This window comes from Rana temporaria, chromosome 5 (assembly GCF_905171775.1).
Source record: "Rana temporaria chromosome 5, aRanTem1.1, whole genome shotgun sequence".
NCBI classification, from domain to species: Eukaryota; Metazoa; Chordata; class Amphibia; order Anura; family Ranidae; genus Rana; species Rana temporaria.
Window position 1 is genome coordinate 374946189 of NC_053493.1, and position 21994 is coordinate 374968182.

Consider the following 21994-nt stretch of genomic DNA (forward strand, 5'->3'; position numbering starts at 1 on the left):
CCAGACCGAACTGCTTAAGAAGATTGCATTTGATTCGTAGTGACTTTGTCTATAATTATCCTGCTACAGAACAGTAGTTTACTACACTCAAATCTCTTAATATTCTGATCGCGGTCATGAAACACAAGCACTAATCATGGCTTTAACTGGAACATGTTACTATTGTGATCCCCAGTGGTTTGTAGTCCCGGCCAAAAATCTGGATGCACTTAATATCTTAATGAAGCCATGTTTTATTACATAATCTACTAAAACACAAACAATAGGCTGCAGCCCCAACCAGAAACACATGAAAGCGATTTGTTGTCAGTCAGATTCAGATTGATAGTCTACTCTTATCAGAAGCTAAGAGTACAGAATGAAAATGGCTATTTGTTGATGGTTGCTGGCACTTAAATCGCAAAGGCTTTATGATGTCAGTTCAGTGCAGTGGTCATTAGTTAGGTCACATCTGCAAAACATAAATAAAACAATTCTGTGTAGATAAAGCCGCTACCATATAGGGCAGGAAGGTATCGGAGATACTTGGCTCAGCTGCTTCCAGGAAAACTATGGTGCTGAATCGTGACAACTGAAAACCTTTGGAAAGGCTGCCCAGCCAATCAGGACCTTTGCTAAAATGGTCAGCCCACATGAAACAGATATTTTGTTTGTGGTAGATGGTACAGGGTGAACCCACTTCACAGTCGTATACACTATATGGCTAAAGGTTTATGGACATTTAACGAACACAAATGAATGAGGTTTACAAATAAGAGAAAGTGCAGAGAAGGGCAACCAAACTGATAAGAGGCATGGAGGAGCTCAGCTATGAGGAAAGTCTAGAGCAGGGGTCTCAAACTCAAATTACCTGAGGGCCACAAGACAAGTTTTCATATGCCATGGGGGGCCGCATGCAAACTTTCAAACTTCAAAAACAACAGTACTGGTGTCAGCGAACACATTATTAACCCCCAGCACTGGTGTCAGCGAGCGCATTATTATCACCAGCACTGGTGTAAGTCAGGGTTTGACAAATTTGCTTGGAATCTAGGAGCCAGCTAAAAAAGTTAGGAGCCAGAAAACGCACCCCGTCCTGACGAGCTTGCGCGCAGAAGCGAACACATACGTGAGCAGCGCCCGCATATGTAAACGGTGTTCAAACCACACATGTGAGGTATCGCCGCGATTGGTAGAGTGAGAGCAATAATTCTAGCTCCTCTGTAACTTAAAACATGCAACCTGTAGATTTTTTTAAACGTCGCCTATGAAGATTTTAAAGGGTAAAAAAGTTTGTCGGCATTCCACAAGCGGACACAATTTTGAAGCGTGACATGTTGGGTATGAATTTACTCGGCATAACATTATCTTTCATAATATTAAAAAAAATGGGGATAACTTTACTGTTGTCTTATTTTTTAATTAAAAAAAGTGTAATTTTTTCCCAAAAAAGTGCGCTTGTAAGACAGCTGCGCAAATACGGCGTAACAGAAAGTATTGCAACGATCGCCATTTTATTCTCTAGGGTGTTAGGATAAAAAATATATATATAATGTTTGGGGGTTCTAATTAGAGGGAAGAATATGGCAGTGAAAATAGTGTACAATGACATTAGAATTGCTGTTTAACTTGTAATGCTTAACTTGTAATACCAACGGCCACCACCAGATGGCGCCAGCTCACATCTGGTGGTAATAACTTGTAATACCAACGGCTCACCACCAGATGGCGCCAGCTCCCCTCACTTCCACCCTGCCTGCGGGCCATTTATAACTGGTCCGCGGGCCGCAAATGGCCCACGGGCCGGTACCTTGAGACCACTGGTCTAGAGGAACTGAATTTATTCTCTTAAGAGGAGAATAAGGGGGGAAATGATGATGTAAAAATATATAATGGGTCCATATAGTGAACTTGGTGTTGAGTTATTCACTTCACGATCAACACAAAGGACAAGGGGGCACTCTTTACGTCTAGAGGAAAAAGATTTAGGGCCAGATTCTCAAAGAGATACGACGGTGTATCTCCTGATACACCGTCGTATCTCTGAGTTAGGCCGGTCGTATCTATGCGACTGAGTCAGAATCAGTTACGCATAGATATGCCTAAGATCCGACAGGTGTAACTGTGTTACACCGTCGGATCTTAACTGCAATTTAAAAATGGCCGCTGGGAATGTGTAAATCAGCGAGATACGCCAATTCACGAACGTACGCGGGCCCGACGCAGTGTTTTTACGACGTTTACGTGAGGGTTTTCCTGGCGCATAGTTACCCCTGCTTCTATGAGGCGCAGCCAATGTTAAGTATGGCCGTCGTTCCGGCGTCAAATTTTATTTTTTACGTTGTTTGCGTACGTCGATTCTCCAAAGCGCTGGACGCAAGTTACGCTCACGCCAAAACCAATGACGTCCTAGCAACGTCATTGGGAGCAATGCACGCCGGGAAAATTCGCGGACGGCGCATGCGCAGTTAAATCGGCGCGGGGACGTGCCTGATTTAAATGCTACACTCCCCTAGCCACGGAATTTGAATTCCGCCAGGGGATTTAAGATACGCCGCCGCAAGTTTGGAGGCAAGTGTTTTGTGAATTACCCACTTGCCTCTAAAACTTGCAGCGGCGGATCTTAAATCAGATAGATTAGGCGGATCTAAAGATCCGCTGATCTATCTGGATCTGGCCCTTAATCTCCAAATACGGAAAGGTTTCTTCACAGTAAGAGCTGTGAAAATGTGAAATAGACTCCCTGCAGAGGTGGTTCTGGCCAGCTCAGTAGATTGCTTTAAGAAAGGTCTGGAATCTTTCCTAAATGCACATAATATAACTGGGTACTAACATTTATAGGTAGAGTTGATCCAGGGAAAATCTGATTGCCTCTCGGGGGATCATGAAGGATTTCTTTCCCCTGCTGTAGCAAATTGGATCATGGTGTTTTTTTTTTCCTTCCTCTGGATCAACTGTGGGTATAGAATTGGGTATATTGGATTGTACGTTTTTTTTTTTTTATGGTTTACGGTTGGTTACGTTTATGGTGGAACTGGATGGATTTGTGTGTCTTTTTCAACCTAACTATGTAACATCCAATTCAAAAATCGTAGGCATTAATATGGAGTTACCCATCCTCCCTCCTTTGGAGTTTTACAGCCGCCACTCTTCTGGGAAGGTTTTACACAAGATTTCGGTGGGTATTTGTGCCCATTTAGCCAAAAGAACCTTTTGTAAGTTCAGATACTAATGATGCATGAAATGATCTGCCATTCCAAAGTGTTCTGTAAGTTTAAAGTCAGGGTCCTCTTTAGGCGGTTTGAATTCCTCCAGGCCAAACTCATATCTTTATGGACCTGGCTTTGTGCACAGAGGTGGCACAAACATACTGGACCATAAAACAGCCTTCCCCAAACTGTTGCCACAATATTGGCAAGTGTATAACATCCTAGAAAATATATCTGTGGTGTACGCGCTAGCATAGCAATCTTCAACAAGAGCCCAAAAACTCAGTAATTTGATTGCTCAAATACATTTGGTCTTATAAAGTGTCTCTCAGGAACTCTATTTGTGAAATCTCTGCAATTAAATGTGCAGACCTGTTGTGACCATTATGAGGGGTTCCCAAACTGTCTGCTTGATTATTATTAATTGCTTAAAGGGGTTGTAAAGGAATTTTTTTCTCCCTAAATAGCTTCCTTTACCTTAGTGCAGTCCTCCTTCACTTACCTCCTCCTTCCATTTTGCTTTTAAATGTCCTTATTTCTTCTGAGAAATCCTCACTTCCTGTTCTGTCTGTAACTACACACCGTAATGCAAGTCTTTCTTCCTGGTGTGGAGAAAGCCTCTTGAGGGGGAAGGGGGCGAGCAGAAGTGTCAGGACGCCCACTAACACACAGCTCCTTTCTCTATCTGCAAAGTAGAGAGTGTCCTGGCCTGCCTGCTCGCCCCCTCCTACCATCAAGAGGCTTTCTCCACACCAGGGAGAAAGCCTTGCATTACGGTGTGTAGTTACAGACAGAAGAACAGGAAGTGAGGATTTCTCAGAAGAAATAAGGACATTTAAAAGCAAAATCGAAGAAGGATGAAGTAAGTGAAGGAGGACTGCACTAAGGTAAAGGAAGCTATTTAGGGAGATTCTTTTTTTTCTTTTACAACCCATTTAAGTTTTGAAAGATGAAAAGTGGAGAAAAACTCCCAAACACCTAAGCAGGCAAAAACAGTCAACGAGTTAGGCTGGAAAATGCTGCTTTTGGAGTATCAGAGACCAAAAATCTATGAAAAGTGCCAACTACTAGGTCCAACCTCTAATAAAATAAAACATTTTTGTAGGCTGGCCCTTTAATTTGTATACATCTTGAAGGTTTACATTTTGCACAAATGGTTTTCTCAGTTTTACCGATCAGCATCTAAGTGGACTTAGTCTGAGTTATTTAGAAAATCAGTTGCTTCTCATAATCCAAAGGCATATAATCAATCAATGATTAATCAGCTCCATTGGGTTAACAACTGAAATTTGTTTTTCTGCTATAGAAGGATCTGTAAAATATCATTGCGATTATAAAATTTAAAAAAAAATAAAAAAAATAAACTAAAATCAGATTGCAACAGCTACTAGTTCTTTCCATTCGAAACAGGAAGGCAGGGTGTTGGGCAGGAAAGAACTACTGTTTGGAATTAGAATTTAGGATGAGTTGATTTAGAGTGCTGTATACAGTATAGCCAGCAGGCTAAAATATATAACACATTTTCTCTAGATTACTTTTAAAGTTTTAAATATACAACAAATTGTAAAAACTGAAACTCCTGACTAAAGCATATTGGCCAACAAGATGGGGGAGATGTTCTAAGGTTTAAAATACACAGTACAGAAACATCTACTTCCCACAGTAATGCCGCGTACACACGATCGAAAAATTCGATGTGAGCTTTTGGTCGGAAATTCCGACCATGTGTAGGCGCCATGGGACTTTTTCTGTCAGAATTTTTCAAGAAAAAGTTGAGAGCTGGTTCTCAAATTTTCCGACAAGAAAAGTTCTTGTAGGAAATTCTGATAGTCTGTATGCAATTCCAATGCATCAAAAACCACCCATGCTTGGAATCAAGTTGACGCATGCTCAGAAGCATTGAACTTCCTTTTTCTCAGCTTGTCGTTGTGTTGTACGTCACTGTGTTCTTGGCGGTCAGAATTTTGTGTGACCGTGTATGCATCACAAGTTGAGTCAAAATTCCCTCTGAAAAAATTCCACAGTTTTCGTGGTCGGAATTTCCGATCGTGTGTACGTGGCATTAAAGACATTTTCCTACAAGGAACATGGATCTGTATTTCTAGACTTCCATTGGAACTATTAGTTGCTTGGCTGTTAAACTAACTCTTAGATATGGTTACTGAGTGACTGACCTAGAACAGGTTTGCAGATCAGATAGGTCAGAGTACAATCAGAAGTACTTACAATATAATGGATCAGTGACTCCAAGCATTCAAAGGTAGAGGGCAAGTATGACAGCCAGACACCTATCATTTCCTGAATGAAAAGACAGCGTCCATGTTTTTCATAGTGATTATTTCCTTAATTTTAGCCAAAGTCGGTACAAAGGATTTAAAAATCATGGGAAGAGGCCAACAACTCTGAGTGAGAGAGGCTTAAGGCTGATCCAAGCGAGGATGTGGAAATGCAAGATCACCGGGACTTGACCAGGTCCTTGGGTATTGACAATTTAAGAGTCACCTCTTGATAGAGTTTGTAGGAAGGATTCTTGGTTTGAAGAAAATGTCAGACAGTGATCCATATGCACCGAGCGAAGATCTGTCCAGATGATACAGGAGCATCCCCAAATAGGATGTGCTTAGATTTCTAAGTGTGCGACTTCTAACAGACAACAATTATGAACTTTCCGCTAGTATTCTGTTTATTCCTAAAGGAGAGGCATGTGCAAAGCACATTTCTAGGTCAAATTTTGTAGGGATCTACCCAGCTGCAAGACTGACAGCTGGCTCTGCCTCTCAGTGCCTGGTTAAGACCCAGAGCCAGCTGTGCCTGCCCACTACCCAGCCCGATGTTCAAGTGAGCACTGGAGGGGCAGAGCGGAGACCAGTGACTAAAGCGTACACACAACCATTTTTAATGTCCTAGAAAAAACGACTCTTGTCAAGCCTGCCTTGCCTACACATGATCGTGAAAAAAAATGCTCGAGAAAAGCGCGGTGACGTACAACGGCACTATAAAGGGGAAGTTCCATTCCGATGGCGCCACCCTTTGGGCTGCTTTCATTGAGTTTGTGTTAAAAGTGTAGAGACGATTCGCACTTTTAAGTCTTCGTGCTTTTCAGTCTGTTACAGTGGGACGAATGTGCCATCTTCATTACAAACGCTAGTTTTACCAAAACGAGTGCTCTCGTCTCAGAACTTGCTTCTGAGCATATGCGTTTTTTCCCGATGTTAAAGCCTACACACGACCGTTTTTTTCACGACGGCAACGTGAAAAACAACGAGAAAAATTTGAGCATGTTCTATATTTTTAATGGTCATTTTTCACATCGAGAAAAATGCTCTGGAGCACACTACACGATCGTTTTTAACCGCTTACCGACCTCTGCATGTATATATACGTCCACAGAATGGCACGTACATGTACGTCCCTGCCTTGTCGGGGGTCCGATCGGGACCCCCCCCGCTACATGCGGCGGTCGGAAACCCGCGGGGAGCGATCCGGGACAAGGGCACGGCTATTCGTTTCTAGCCACCCCCTCACGATCGCTCCCCAGAGCTGAAGAACGGGGAGAGCCATATGTAAACATGGCTTCCCCGTACTTCACTGTGGCGGCTGCATCGATCGAGTCATCCCTTTTATAGGAAGACACGATCGATGACGTCAGACCTACAGCCACACCCCCCTACAGTTTTAAACACACACTAGGTGAAACAAAACTCCTTCAGCGCCCCCTGTGGTTAACTCCCAAACCGCAACTGTCATTTTCACAATAAAAAATGCAATTTAAATGCATTTTTGCTGTGAAAATGACAATGGTCCCAAAAATGTGTCAAAATTGTCCGCCATAATGTCGCAGTCAGGGGAAAAAAAAAAAAAATAAAATCGCTGATCGCCACCATTAGTAGTAAAAAAAAAAAAATGATAGAACTATCCCCTGTTTTGTAAACGCTATAAATTTTGCACAAACCAATCGATAAATGCTTATTGCGATTTTATTTTACCAAAAATAGGTAGAAGAATACGTATCGGCCTAAACTGAGGGAAAAAAATGTATATATGTTTTTGGAGGATATTTATTATAGCAAAAAGTAAAAAATATTGAATTTTTTTCAAAATTGTCGCTCTATTTTTGTTTATAGCGCAAAAAATAAAAACCGCAGAGGTGATCAAATACCACCAAAAGAAAGCTCTATTTGTGGGGAAAAAAGAACGCCAATTTTGTTTGGGAGCCACGTCGCACGACCGCGCAATGGTCAGTTAAAGCGACGCATTGCCGAATTGTAAAAACGCCTTTGGGCATTTAGCAGCATATTGGTCCGGGGCTCAAGTGGTTAATGACCAATTTAAAAAATTGCATTTTTCACGTCATGAAAAAAACGTCACAATGATGCTGCAGCCTAGAGGTATGTGTGTAAATATTTTTGTTTTAGAACCATTAACCCTATCCGTTAAGCTACATACAAATGGGAATGGGAAATTCGTATTTGTGCCTTCCTCAACCCCTGTCTGAGCCTTTTCAGGCGGAAGTCATTGGCCAGGAAGGTGTTCCACTTCCCCAAAACGGACCAGTGCGATTAACAGAGCGCTACCCATCTGCTATCTATTAAAATGTACATGTTCACCCTATGCCAACATGCATGAATGTACATTGCTTGCTGCACCACCAACTATCCAACCTCTGCAAAGGTACTATTAGATTAGAGTAAACGCATGGTCTTAAATTCCAGCTCCACTTCTCTGGAAAATGTAAAGATTGCACTCATAGGTGTGCGCAGCCTATTGCATTAGGGTGTGCACCCTAAAGCTCAAACACACTTGCATGTGTATGTGTCTACATTTATATGACCCGTGACACTGACCTCCCTGCCGCCACAGTGAAAGAAAGAGCATAGACACTTCTCTTATGGCAGAGCAGATAAGGGGTAGATCTTCCACATGTTCCTGCTGATACACAGAGCAATATTACTAATGTGGATGGGGTGATTAGGGTGTGCCTGGGCTATACGCTATAAGTCCGTAAATTTCTCATCTTTGTAAATAGTATTTATCCATTTCCCTGCTTACTTATGCTTGAGCAGACTATAAAAATACATTATCTACCATGTTCTGGCTAAAATAACCACATAACTGCTTGTTGCCATGGTTGGAACTTTACTAATGAAATTCTTGGTATGTGTTCTGCATCAGATGGAGGGCTATTCCTTTTGTTATGGCAAGAAGCACATTTTTAACATTTCTCATTGGGCACAGTACAAATCATCAGCCCATAAAAAACATAAGGGTTCAACAGTGGCATAGTGCCCAAGATCCCAGTGCCACATTTGCCTGCCTTTAGGTGGGAAGGTACAAATTCTCCCTATGCAATAGAAAACCAATGCAATAAAGAAAGCAGTAGTTCAAGTGAGGACATGCTAAACCAAAACACATTTTACTTTAAATGTGCAAAAAGGGCAATGTAAACATCTCAATGCTAAATTACAATATTACAAACGTTTAACCCCATTTTGTAGACTAACAAGCCACAAGGGGGCAGTGTATTGTCTTATTTAAATAATGTAAGTTTATATTCCTGGTTTTGTATTACACCTAGAAATAAAACACATTTTAAATGCTATAAAAAGGAGGAATGTGTACAATAACGTGTGTAAGTGTATGCAACAATACAGCTTCTGGAAAAACTTTAAACGGAAAAGTCATATGACAAAATGTATGGCAACATGAAATAACCAAGATAACCATCTGTGCCGACTGTAGCAAGCAATCTTTATGCTGGCCATAGAATATGCAATTTTTTTCCTACTTCAACCGTAGGAGTGGTGAGATGGTTTCAAAGCGGGACATGTTTGGTATTCATTTGGCATAACATCAACTTTTAGATTTTACCAAACTGGGTAGTATAGTGTTTTTTTTGTGCATTAAAATTCATTGCAATTTTTTTTTTTGTAAAAAAAAAAATTTCATTTCAAAAAACACCTTTTAATTACTGTGTGATACAAAATGTCAACGCCCACCATATAACTCTAGGGCACAGGGTTAAATACAAAGCCCGCAGGCTGAATCTAGACCACCAGACCATTTCACGTGGCCCTTGCACCTCTCCTGCAGCCTGACATCTGATGTAATGGGGGGGGGGGGGGGGGGAGAGTGCTCTGGACACCTATTACAGTCTATGACAGTAGAAAAGGTAGGTCACCGACCGCTGATATCAATAAGTAGATGTGCATATAGTCTTATGCCTTGTAAACACAAGCAGAATTTCCGCCGGAAAATGTCAGATGGGAGCTTTTCATCGGATATTCCGTCCGGGTGAATGCCCCATCGGACTTTTTCTGTCGGAAATTCTGACAGAATTAGATAGAGAACATGTTCTCAATTTTTCCGATGGAAAAAAAAAAATTGGAATTTCCGTTCATCTGGATGCAATTTTGATGGGCTAAAAACCACGAATGCTCAGAATCAAGTTGACGCATGCCAGGAAGCATTGAACTTAAGTTTTCTCGGCTCGTCGTAGTGTTGTACGTCAGCACGTTCTTGATGGTCAGAATTTGGTGTGACCGTGTGTATGCTCGAGCGGAATTCCGTCGGAAAAACCATCTGAGTTTATTTCGACGGGAAAACCGTGTGTACGAGGCATTACGAATAGAACTGGCCATTTGAGGGCAACCATAATGCTGATGCAGGCCTTAATGAAACGGTATTTGACACCCCTGCCTTAGGGCCTCTGCTTAAAAAATATACACTATGTTTGGGGGGGGTTCTAAGATATTTTATAGCAAAAAAGCATATTTTTACATTTATGTGAGGAGTGTCAAAATAAGCTTGGGCAGAAATTGGTTAAAAAAATAAATAAAATATCTGCCCAATGGGGTTGGTTACTCTAGGTAAGCTACTAGATTTAAAAATTGTGCTACAACTTACCAACCATACTAATCATATGTAGATATTAAAGAGGAGGTCCGGGTATTTTATTTAATTAAAAGCCAGCAGCTACACATACTACAGCTGCTGGCTTTTAATAAATGGACACTTACCTGTCCTAGTTCAGCGATGTCGGCAGTAAGGTTCCCAGCATGAAGCATGGTCTCCGCTCTGGCCAGGGGAGGAGGAGGGAGACCTGCGGTGGCAAAGAATACGTGTGATAGGTATCCTGTCCCCCCTCCCCCCGAAAGGTGCCAATTGTGGCACCGGAGGGGGGGGGGGGAATCCGATAAGCGGACATTCCACTTTAGGGTAGAGCTCCGCTTTAACAGTAGGGACAGTACAGGCAGGCAAATTTATTCTCGAAGAGGCACATAGGATTTAAACGCAGAAGAGACATACTATCGGTTTGCCATTTTTTTTTCCACTTAAAGGTTTTTATCCTGTCGCAAAGTTCTAAAACCTCCACAGGGAGGGGCATTCATTTGTAGAGGCCCACTGTCTGGGATTCACATCCATAAAGGAAGAGAAGAAACTACATTCTAATGTGCATTTGGCCTTGCCAATGAAACTTATTTGATAGCGAGTAAGGGAGAGAGGGGGGAGACACAGTCTGAAAAGAACCACAAATGGATTTAGAATAAAAGTAAAAAACATGCCCCGAAGGAAAATTCTCTATGTTCCTATGAAAGTTATCACAATATCATTTACATTGCAGTTTTTCCCCTGCTTATGAAAAATGCTTTTATGCATGGCCTAGTACCTGTGTTCGATATCCAATTTAACATTGAAATTCATCCAAGAACATGTAGAAATCTCCCACATTACTTCTGTGGTCTTTTCAAAACTACAAGGAAATCAAGAAGAAAAAAAAAAAAAGTCTTTCTTTCGTGACCCAACAGAAAAATAGAGTGTACACACAGATTCTGGCGCCAAGCAGATTTGATTTCAGTGTAAGAAATTAGATTATCCTCCATTAAGTCCGTGCATGCATTTAAGAGGTTGTAGCTAAGCTTATTTGTAACTTACTCTGCGAATCCTCCAATTGAATACAAAGAAATGCCCTCAAATTCAGCATATGCCTAAAGTGGTTTCACCGATAAAGGTACTTCATCTTCCACTCAACGAGGATTGTTTACATAGCTGCAGAATTATAGTGGTTGTAGCTTAAATGGGGCCAAAGGAGGAAATGGGGGCATAGAGACGTGGGAGTGCGATTTGCATTGACCAATTACATGACAGGTTTGATTTTCTGGAGATTACAAAATGAATGTCATTAACCAATTGGTTGGTAATGACATCAATCACTTTACTGGCTTAGAAACTGATATAGTTCCAGGAATTATAAATTAATAATGGGTGTGTATTTAGTTGGTCCTTCGGGTTAATTTAATGGTTGCAATGGGTTTCGGTTATTGACTGTATTCCCTCATTGTATTTGGAAAATGACCGGTACTGACAGACGGAGAAATACCAATTCAGTAGCTTTTATTCTCTCCACATATTTTCTGGTGTTCTTTCTTATAGATTTAAACATTATTTAATATTCAAACTCTACTCTGCATGCTAAATTCTGCATTGTTTAAATGAATTTCACTAGATCTAAAAAGTTAATAAGGTGTGGGCACCTTGAGACGTCTGCAAGCACCTGTATTAGGGATTTGGGGTGATGGGTAAATGAACGTTACTTTCAGGTGCCTTCAGCTTACATTTCCCATTAGTTTAGGATGCTTATGACATCATTCACGGGTTTATTGGCAGGTGCATTTGACTTGCAGTTGACCTTCTGCCCCAAAGTTTAACTTCTAAGCGTATTTTGAAGTCTCATTGACTTGTATAGGGAAAGGAGCTGTTCTTGTGGACAAAAAGTTCACCAACACTGGCTGCCATAGTCTTCCAATCAATCCCTATGATCCTGTGGAACCATGTGGATCCTAGATCTAGTCTTCAAATGAAAGTCAACTAATGCCCAAATTAAGATTAAAGTATGTGTAAAGCCTCATACACACGATCGGACTTTCATCAGACTTTTCAGTGGATTTTGGTCCGAAGGGGCATGGGCAGTGAAATTGGTCTGCATACACACGGCAGGACATTTTCAGCCAACTTTCACCAAATCACGTGTTTTCAGCTCTTTACCACCACCCTTTGGGAAACTTCTGCTATTGTTGTCTGATCTTTAGCATTGGTTCTAAGAATGCTTTTTTTACTTTGGACTTTAGTCCGATGGACTTGTGCACACACAATCGTATTATCCTCCATCGGACATTTGTTGCTAAAAAGATGGAGAGCAAGGAAGGTTATATTCCGTCAGTTTTATCTTTTTTAACCAGTACAGAGATTTCCCATCACTTCCTGTCTCATAGCCAAACAGGAAGTGAGAGGACCCCCTGAACATTAGGGGGTTCCTTGGGGACCCCCAGGTCTCTATTGGAAGAATTTTCTTCAATTACATTTTTAAGGGGACAACCTAAAATTGGGTATTTTTGATTACTTTCACGAACAACGGTCACCAGGACAAATGGTGGGAGTACCTCTACACAGACACACAGAGCAAAAAAAAACTGACAGGTGTGGTAATCCCTCAGCACTCTATGCAAAAAAAAAAAAAATAATCAAGCTAGGGAGTTCACATCTACTTTAAAGTGGAGTTCCACCAATAGAAAAGTCAGCAGCTACAAAAAGTGTAGCTGCTGACTTTTATTAAAATCGGACACTCATCTGTCCCAGGTTTCAGCGATGTGGGCGTACGAAGCCCCGCTCGGTTCACCATTCTCTCTGCGGCGCCGGCATCGTGACTGCGCGCCGTAAATTGGCCGGGCAATCTGGGACCTGTGACTTGTCCCAGATCATTGCCAAGAGGGAGGGGGGAAGGAGAGGTAAACTTCCTTCTGGTGCCATGGAGCCCTGGGAGGAAGTGGGAGCTGGAACCCTCTAAAAAGACAAAAAATATGACACCTTCCCTTAAAGCGGAAGTTCCATTTTTGGGTGGAACTCTGCTTTAAGCCATGTCAGTTGGCCCCCACCTCCTGTATGTATGTATGTATGTATGTATGTATGTATGTATGTATGTATGTATGTATGTATGTATATATATATATATATATATTTACATTTAAACTCTTACAATCTATGTGAAGCACTTTGTTAATAAGGCCCCTTACTTGTACTAACAAGTAGTTAGTGTCGTGCTATAATGAATCAAGAGTGAGGCAAAAAGAAAAAAAAAAAAAAGTTTCCAGAAGTGGAAAAAAAAAAAAAAAAAAAAAAAAAAAGCAGACAATGCACTTACAACCTCTGTGGCTTCAGCATAGGATTAAAATAACTGTAGGAAATTGGGGAGCCATCCAAAATAGAAGTTATGGAGTGCAAATGCTGGAATAGGACGTGATTGCTGGTATAAGAGAAGCATTAACATACATAATGGTCATTTGGAACTCAGCACAATATATTTACCGTATATGGTGGAGATATTTAAAAACGCAAAACAAGAGTTTTCTTGTGTAACAATCCACTCATTTTAATTCTGGATTTACAGACTAGTTAATAAAAATTAAAAAAAACACAACCAAAAAAAAAAAAAAAAAAAAAAAAACCACACACAAATGCAGCCATTAAAGTGGTTGGAAACCCTTACAAACCACTTTTTACTACAGGTAAGCCTATAATAAGGCTTACTTGTAGCTACCCCGCATATCTCCTAAACCTGTACGGGTTAGGGGATATCTCTGTATCAGCATGTGCCAATTGGCCATTGGCACACGCGCACTGAAGCAATGGCAGCACCGGAGCCCGTGATACCTGGAAAAAAACTCCGGGAGCGATGTCGCCGCCCGGAGCGGTGTATAGGGACCGCTGTGGGGGCTTCGATCTAAGGTGAGTATTTCATCATGAGGTTTCCGTTTCATAATTTTTTTTGCATTTTTTTCGTAAATTCCTAAATTTGGGAATTAACGAACTTGTAAAAATTTGTAAAAAAGGGAATTCAGAACTTAAGGAATTGCACATGTCTATTTCCTTCTACCATGGGTTGAAGGGTAGAAAAAAAAAAATCGCTCGATTCCCCCATCCGGGCAGCGATTGTGTTCAGTTGGCGGGGGCACGTGGAGCCTTCCTGGCTGGTAGAACACAATTACGGCTAGCAGCTACAGCCGCTCGACGTAAAATGCATACCAAATATCCTACAGGCTAGTTATACCCAAGTCAAACCATCGACTTGGGTACAACCAGCCTGACCATACATGGATCAAATCTGAGCCGGTCCCTACTGAACCAGCTGAATTGAAATCCTTGTATGGGCGCTTTAGTTATTTTGCTGGTTATTCATTGTTGGGTGCCAATCAGGGGTGCTGCATTCAAATATGCTGATAAGGAACATGCTGATTGGTGAGAGAGCAGAGAACCAACATCTGTCTCTTACTTCTCCTTCACCATCCTATCAGTGAGCTAGAGGTAAAGAATACAACAGTATTCCTCATACAGACTCTAGCGCAAGGGTGATCAACCTATGGCCCGTCAGCTGTTGCTGAACTACATGTTCCATCACTCCTCAGCCTTTGGGAGTCATTCTTGTAACTGTCAGCCTTGCAGTGCATCATGGGACTTGTAGTCCTGCAAGAGCTGGAGGGCCACAGATTAAGCACCCATAGTCTATAGCCTTTTTATGCAAGCAGTAGGTATGAACTGGTACCAGCCTCTTTGCAATTATGTACAGACTAGTGAGGTAAAACGTCTCCCATATATGCATTTCATGTGTGTTTGTCGCAGTTTTTTCTGGACTGTAGCTTTAAAAAAAAAAACAGACTGGTGAGATATCGTGCTAGGAATGAATGTGTTCATTGCAACCAATCAGCGCCTTCCCTTTACATTTCTGCAGAAAACTGGAAGAATGGAAAGGACATTATAACTGGGTTCAGCTGGCATCAAGTTAACCCTTGCATTAGACATTCTCATGCAGCCATCCATAACTTCACACCTACCAATGAACTATAAATCCCAGCATGCTCTACTGCTGATGGAAGGCACCTGTGAAAACACTTGCCTCACTGCCAGAGCAAGAAAGGAGAATGACCCCAACAAATATGAAAGGAATCTCTAGCGTGGTATGAAATCTGTCCATTATTAAGCATTTTATCATTTCAGCTAAAATTCCACCTTTTTCCAGTACGTAATGACTTTTACTTTTGTTATGTTAGCCAAGAGTTTAAATCATAGAGACTTGATGACTTATAAAATTAGGTTGTCTTCCAAAAACAACTTTCTCGCAAAGAAAAGAATGTCATAGCATTTGGTTATATTAGGGCCGTTGTTACACACAATACATGCACGCAGTTATGAGGACCATTCACCCAACACTGTGGGAGCTGGGTGGTCTTGCAGATCACATCACATTATTTCCTGCAAGCCACTGCCAGAGCATAGCAATACATGAGGATAGTGTGCTGACCATCGTACATAGCAGAGTCAGCAGGAGAGGGTCTTAAAGGATAAGTGCACCTTTAAACCTAGTATACTTATTTTTGAATTTCCTATACATACATTTTTGGTGTTCGTATACATACAGGGCTGGTTCTATTCCTAGGCAAACACCTAGGGCGCTCGGCCACTGGTTTTCTTACTCTCTTCTCTCTGCGGCAAGCAACCAAGTCTCGGCATCAGCAGGCAGCCGCCGCTCCATTCGCACATAGTGGCAGAGCACTGTCTGTGTCCCGACTCCAGAAGCAAGCAAACATTCATTGATGGGCACAGGTGAGGCTGCATTTGATGGGCGCTGGTAAAGCTACATTTGATGGGCGCTGGTGAAGCTACATTTGATGGGCGCTGGTGAAGCTACATTTGATGGGCGCTGGTGAAGCTACATTTGATGGGCGCTGGTGAACCTACATTTGATGGGCGCTGGTGAACCTACATTTGATGGGCACTGCTGAACCTACATTTGATGGGCACTGCTGAACCTACATTTGATGGGCACTGCTGAACCTACATTTGATGGGCACTGCTGAACCTACATTTGATGGGCACTGCTGAACCTACATTTGATGGGCGCTTTATTAAAAAAGGTGGGGTCCTCAGTGCGCAGAATGTGCCTGAGCAGTACTTTCCTATAGGCTCCTATGGGGCCATCACACTTGCATTTCCCCTTCCATGCGGAGCAAAACTAGCGCATCCTCCCCTGTCAATAGAGGATCATACCATGTCATTTGCTTGTATTTAGATATAGGCAATGTGATGGGTTACAGACTCTGAAAATACCCTTTTGTATCCCAACTGAACAAAAACCAATTGGGATATAGGCCAAACCAATGTACTGTAGAATGCTTCAATGTATCTTCAAGCATGAGACCCCCACTCTATCGCTCAGACAATATTTCACTTTTAAGTCTTATATGTCTTTTTAAGAAGCTCACTGTGCAACAATATGATACTTTAGGTAAAAAAACTGTAGAACATGGGCCAAATATAGCCCTTTGCTTGCCCTTTATGCGGCCCTTGGTCACTGTTTCTCACATTGATACGAGGCACGATCCTCCCACTGACACCAACGATGGGGCACTGATCCACCGACATGACTGATCGGGGCAATATTCCTCCTCCTACTGACCAAAAGCGCTAAACAATTTTGGAGACCCCTGCTTTAGATCAGTGGTTAATAACCTCAGTGCTCAAGGTTGGGAACCATACATAAAATAACTGTCATAAATATCAAAACACAGATTTAAAAAAAGGACCTGTGAAGGTGAATTAAAAAATAAAAAAAAAGCTTGACTTGTTGGGGGGTACTTAAGAACTGAGCTTAGCTTAAGATAACAATCAAAACAATGCAATCTAGACCCCTAGAATAGCCCACTTATTTCCTCCCATCTTCAACAGGGACAAAAGTCCCTGTACATTTTCTGAATCCCCCAACCATCTCCCCCTTTTATCTAGTATTACTTCCCACTCCCAGGCTCTGCAACAATCCAAAGGGCTGATTCTCATCATCCTTTCCTCCATTTCCTTCTCTTAGTTCCTAAATTGACACCAGCTTATTCCATCAACTCCTCATATAGCCTTCTTTGGAAAAGATTCACGGTTTGGCTCTTTGGATCTACAGCATTAGGGTATCCTATTGGACACCTAGGAGGAGGAGGGAGGAGATGCACTGCGCGGAAGCTGCGGTGATGCAGAAGAGTAGGAAAGGACACAGGAGTCGCTGCCAGTAAGACCTTGCAACCTAGATGGGGCAAGTAACAGGCTTGATGACCAACCAGCTGCCACTGCTTATAGTTCTGAAATCGGAAAAGCTCATGTTCCCTGCTGATTACAGAGCTACAGTATAGGGTTACAGTATAGGGTTAAGGCTTCATTAACATTGTGGACATCAAAGTCCCATTACAAGCCGTACTCCATATTTTCCAATGATAACCATTCATATATGCAAGACTTAAAAATCGCAGAGACTTCAAAGTAGTTCATGCACTACTTTGGTCCGACTTTCATGCAACTTGTGCCTTTGGCCAATCATGGCTCAGGGGTTAAAGTGGTTGTTAAGCCACACTAACCTAAATAAACCATCAGCACTGCCTCCTATTGCAGTGTCCCCCTCTGTGTACGTTTTTTAAATATAAATGCTGCAAAATACCCAATTTCACAGCCAAGTTTGTGATCACATGACTGTCCAGCTTTCTCCTTTCTGCCTCAGAGATGCAACAGGCTGGGCTGAGATTCCCCTGCTGACATTCGTCTGGAGGAGAGGAGGCGTGAGTTGGCTGATTGTGATCACAATCTCGGCTGTGAAATTTAAAGGAGCAGGATTTTTTAAAAAAATTGGGTTAACAAACACTTTAAAGGGTCACTAAAGGAATTTTTTTTTTTTGCTGAAATGACTGTTTACAGGGTATAGAGACATAAAAGTTAACCGATTCCTTTTAAAAATGATTCAAATAGATTAAATTCAATCATATAATGTGCCTCTAGTTTCACTTTCGGTTTTAAAGGTACATACATGAAGTTCCGGGTGAGAGGTGAGTTCGGGAAGACTCACAGAACAAAAACAAACAAATCCAGGGCAGTGTTTTGTTTTTAAAATGAATCTAATTGGTTCTGAGGAGTTTTAGACATACAGTAATGACAGCTTAGACCACCGTGAGAAAGCTCCCAGTACCATGGTTATAAGGAAACAGGCAACCAGGAAGTGTGGAGATCACAGCAGAATTACAGCTACTTCAAAGCAAAAACGAACAATGAGGACATGAAACCAGTACTGCAGTAAGGTAAAGGAAGCTATTTAGCTAAAAAAAAAAATTCCTTTAGTGACCCTTTAAGTCCATGCCTTACACTATACAAGGCTCCTTACACGGTGGCCATGTATAGTGCGAATTCTCCTTGAAAGTTTAAAAAAAAAAAAGTTGCATGGATACATGTCGCCCAGGGAAATGCCCAGGTTTGTATACACTTTTTGTATTGCAATAACTTGCATATAAGCCTTTAAAATTAGGACTTTTGATTTTTCATGTTCGTGTCCCATAGACTTTAATAGGGTTTGCATGTTCGCTAGAACTTTTTGCCTGTTCGAGATGATCTATTGCAAACCGACCCGGGGGGTGGGGGGGCTTCTACGGGGTATGTTCGGCCCATCCCTAGTCAGGATCTTCTTCCCACTATATGGCTGCTTTCTAAAAAAAAAATTACCTGTGAATCGGCCTTTAGATTTATTTCATTGGTGTTTTTTTTTCCAACCAACATTTTAAAAAGTACCCTCTCAATAAATTCCATCATCATTACAGTGAACATCTCTATTTTATAATAAATGTCCATTAAACCATATGCAGTTATATTTTGGCAGAAGCCTTTCCCCCCCCCCCCCCCAACACATTACAAAACAGCCCTTCTAATCTAGTTTCCATTAGACTGCCCACAGAGAAGAGCGTCTGTAGGAGCACACAGATCAGCCACCCTTATAAACTGCTTGATTTTAAAAGCTTGCTGACACATTTTGGACAGGTAACAAGCCATAAGTGCTCTGCTTAGGAAGCATTTGCAGAGTAAAGATACAAATAGCCAGGTCATCAAAAAAAAATCAGGTAATATGCCAACAAGACTCTAAAAAAGATTCTTCATCACTTACAAGCAGTTTGACAATATATTACTCAAAGAATCAGGCCAAAAGGAACTGATATAATGAAGTAGAGTCAAAGGCCAAAAGGAAAAATGTACAAATATTTCAGGTTTTCGAACATGGCAGCCACGCAGAAAAAATGCAATGAAGGGCCTGTGCTTTACCAGACCGGAGTAGGTTACACAAGTCTAAAGCCCCATACACACTATCAGTTTTCCTGACGGTTTTCTCATCAGGTTTACCAAAACCATGTAGTGGAAGGGCATGCCTGATTGCATACAAATTGAAACTCTTGAGGTTTGACCTCATATTAGATGGTTTTGGTAAACCTGAAGAGAAAACCGTCAGGAAAACTGATAGTGTGTATGGGGCTTAAGAATAAAAAGCCTGCATGTAGCAGATCAGAAAAAGATTGACGGTAGGTCAGATTTACCGGTCAATACATTTTTAATGATCTGAAGCATGTCAACCTGCTGCCATTGACACCAACCCAAAGCCCACCATCACAGGCCCAATTCTGTATTGTTCAAACACTGTGGACATACACACAAATGGTTTTAAAGGGACAGTTCATCCAAAACAAATATGTAAATATTTTATGTTTATTATATCTTACCTACTCTGGTCATTACAAATAAAAAAAAATCCCATAAATTTTATACAATTGAAAGCTAAGCAGTATGAGCTGGAATACCCCACCCCTAGGTCCAGCATGCGCAACCTGTGGCCCACGGGCCAAATGTGGCTAGTAGCCTCAAACCTATAGCGACTCCTTCGGGTACACGAGCACAATGCTTTACTGAATGATTGCCAGTCCTCCAATATCCCAGAGGCTGTCATTCACAAGTTGTATGGAGGCTGGCTACCCACTCTTTTCTTTCCTGACACACAGACACAGGGAGAGGGACATTCAGCCGAGTGGATTGCATCTAATGGCATCCATACAAGGGTTCTGATTAGTGGCAGCCCGTGCATTAAGGGGGCACAGGCTTTGCCCCCTCTCTCCAGCCACCCTCCATGTATAATGGATAGATTCATGCTATGCATGAATCTATCCATGGCTGCCACCCCCTATCCAGGTGTCGGGCCCCTTTTCGGATGCTGGGCGCCTGAATTACAGCGGCGGGGGTGTTTTTTTTTTTTAAGCACCTGATTAGAGCCATAGGCGCTCGTAGTCCACCCAGATGTGTTAGAAAAGCAAATATTCATTTGCTTTTCAAACACTGAATTGCCTCTCCGCCAATTAGGAAGTGCGGGTATGTTACGCGGCTCCTGGTTGGCTGAAAACGTAGGTGATCCTATTGGATGCCTAGGAGAAGGGGAGGAGAGGCACGGCGGAAGCTTCCGTGATCTCAGAGGAAGACGCCATCCTGCTACAGCCCGTCTCCCCCTGCCTCCAGGGGGTTGTTTGCCGCCCCCTCAAAAAGAAAAACACCAGTCGCCACTGGTTCTGAAGGTGGATTCTCACAGTTGTGTAATGAGGAGAAAAGGAGTTACCATTCCAGGTGGATACGTTATAACAATCAATGTCCCAGGTGCCGGCAATGCAAAAGGCAAAAAATAAAGAAAATATATGGATAGCCGCACTCCAAAAGAACCTTGACGATTGCCTTTATTGTAAAAAAAAAAAAAAAAAAAATTAAAACGCTACAAGTCACAGCAAAACAAGGAATAAATGCAGCCGACGCGTTTGGCACTATTGGCTAGTGCTTAATCATAGCTTGTTGTGTGGTGCGATGAGCTTGGTGGTTGTGTGGTGTGATGTTGTGTGATGAGCTTGGTGTCATTCCGAGAACATGCAAGTGCATTATATGTCATTTGATCTTTGCTTAATAAAAAGGTTTATTGTATGACTAGGACCTGCGCTTCCCTGCAGTTTTTTTATTTTAGATTGCCAAAACAAGGATTATGGACAAATCAAAGGATGGTTGCAAAGACCCTGATATATTAAAGCCTCCAACACTGGTTCGGAGATTTTTTTTTTTACTACCCACACATGAGTTCTAGAGTGGGATTTATGGTGATCTGGTTAATAAAAAATATATATTTTTGTCCTTGCGATTTAAAAAGTGAGTAAACATCCAATGGAGATTGGTCCCACAGAAAATGATGATTGTGGTTTAGAATCTTCATTATGTTACTCAAAATAAAAATAAATTCTGAACCATTTCATTGTGGCCCATGGCTGGTTACCAAATCACTTAAGTGGCCGGCACTCTTCTAAAGACCGAGCATCCCTGTCCTAGGTGGAATTAGGAATTATGACAGGGAGAGTTCACTTTCAGCATTTCGCAGAGATTTACATTCCCAGAGTCCGGCTTGGGCCTTGCTGCTCCATCTACACCAAAAACATTTTAAGGCACCATTGTCAACTGAGATTTACTCCACTGCCATGCTCTGGGAAAAAATAGTACAGATCTGTTTTTTGGTGCATTAAAGTAGAAGTACAGCTAAAGCTTGTTTGGCTGTAGTTCCCCTGTGGATCACAGTAGTGCAGTTAGTTATGCACTCCTGTGCCCCTTTTTCAGCAGACAGTGGGCTGAAGCCCGCTGATGTCCCAGAGCCGATCCAGGCTGGGGCAAAATTGTAACAATGAAGTCAGGATCCGCCCACATGCTTGGACCGGCACCGGGCTCGGCAAGCCACTGGGAGCCGGGGGCCGGCCGCTCCTGCCCGCTCCACAGCCCAGCGCTCCAGTGATTGAACTGATGCTGTATCCACCTAGGCAAGTATGTTTCTTAAAAAAAAAAAAAAAGATCCACGAGAAAACTATTACATGTAGCAAAAATTATGCATTAGTGTGCAC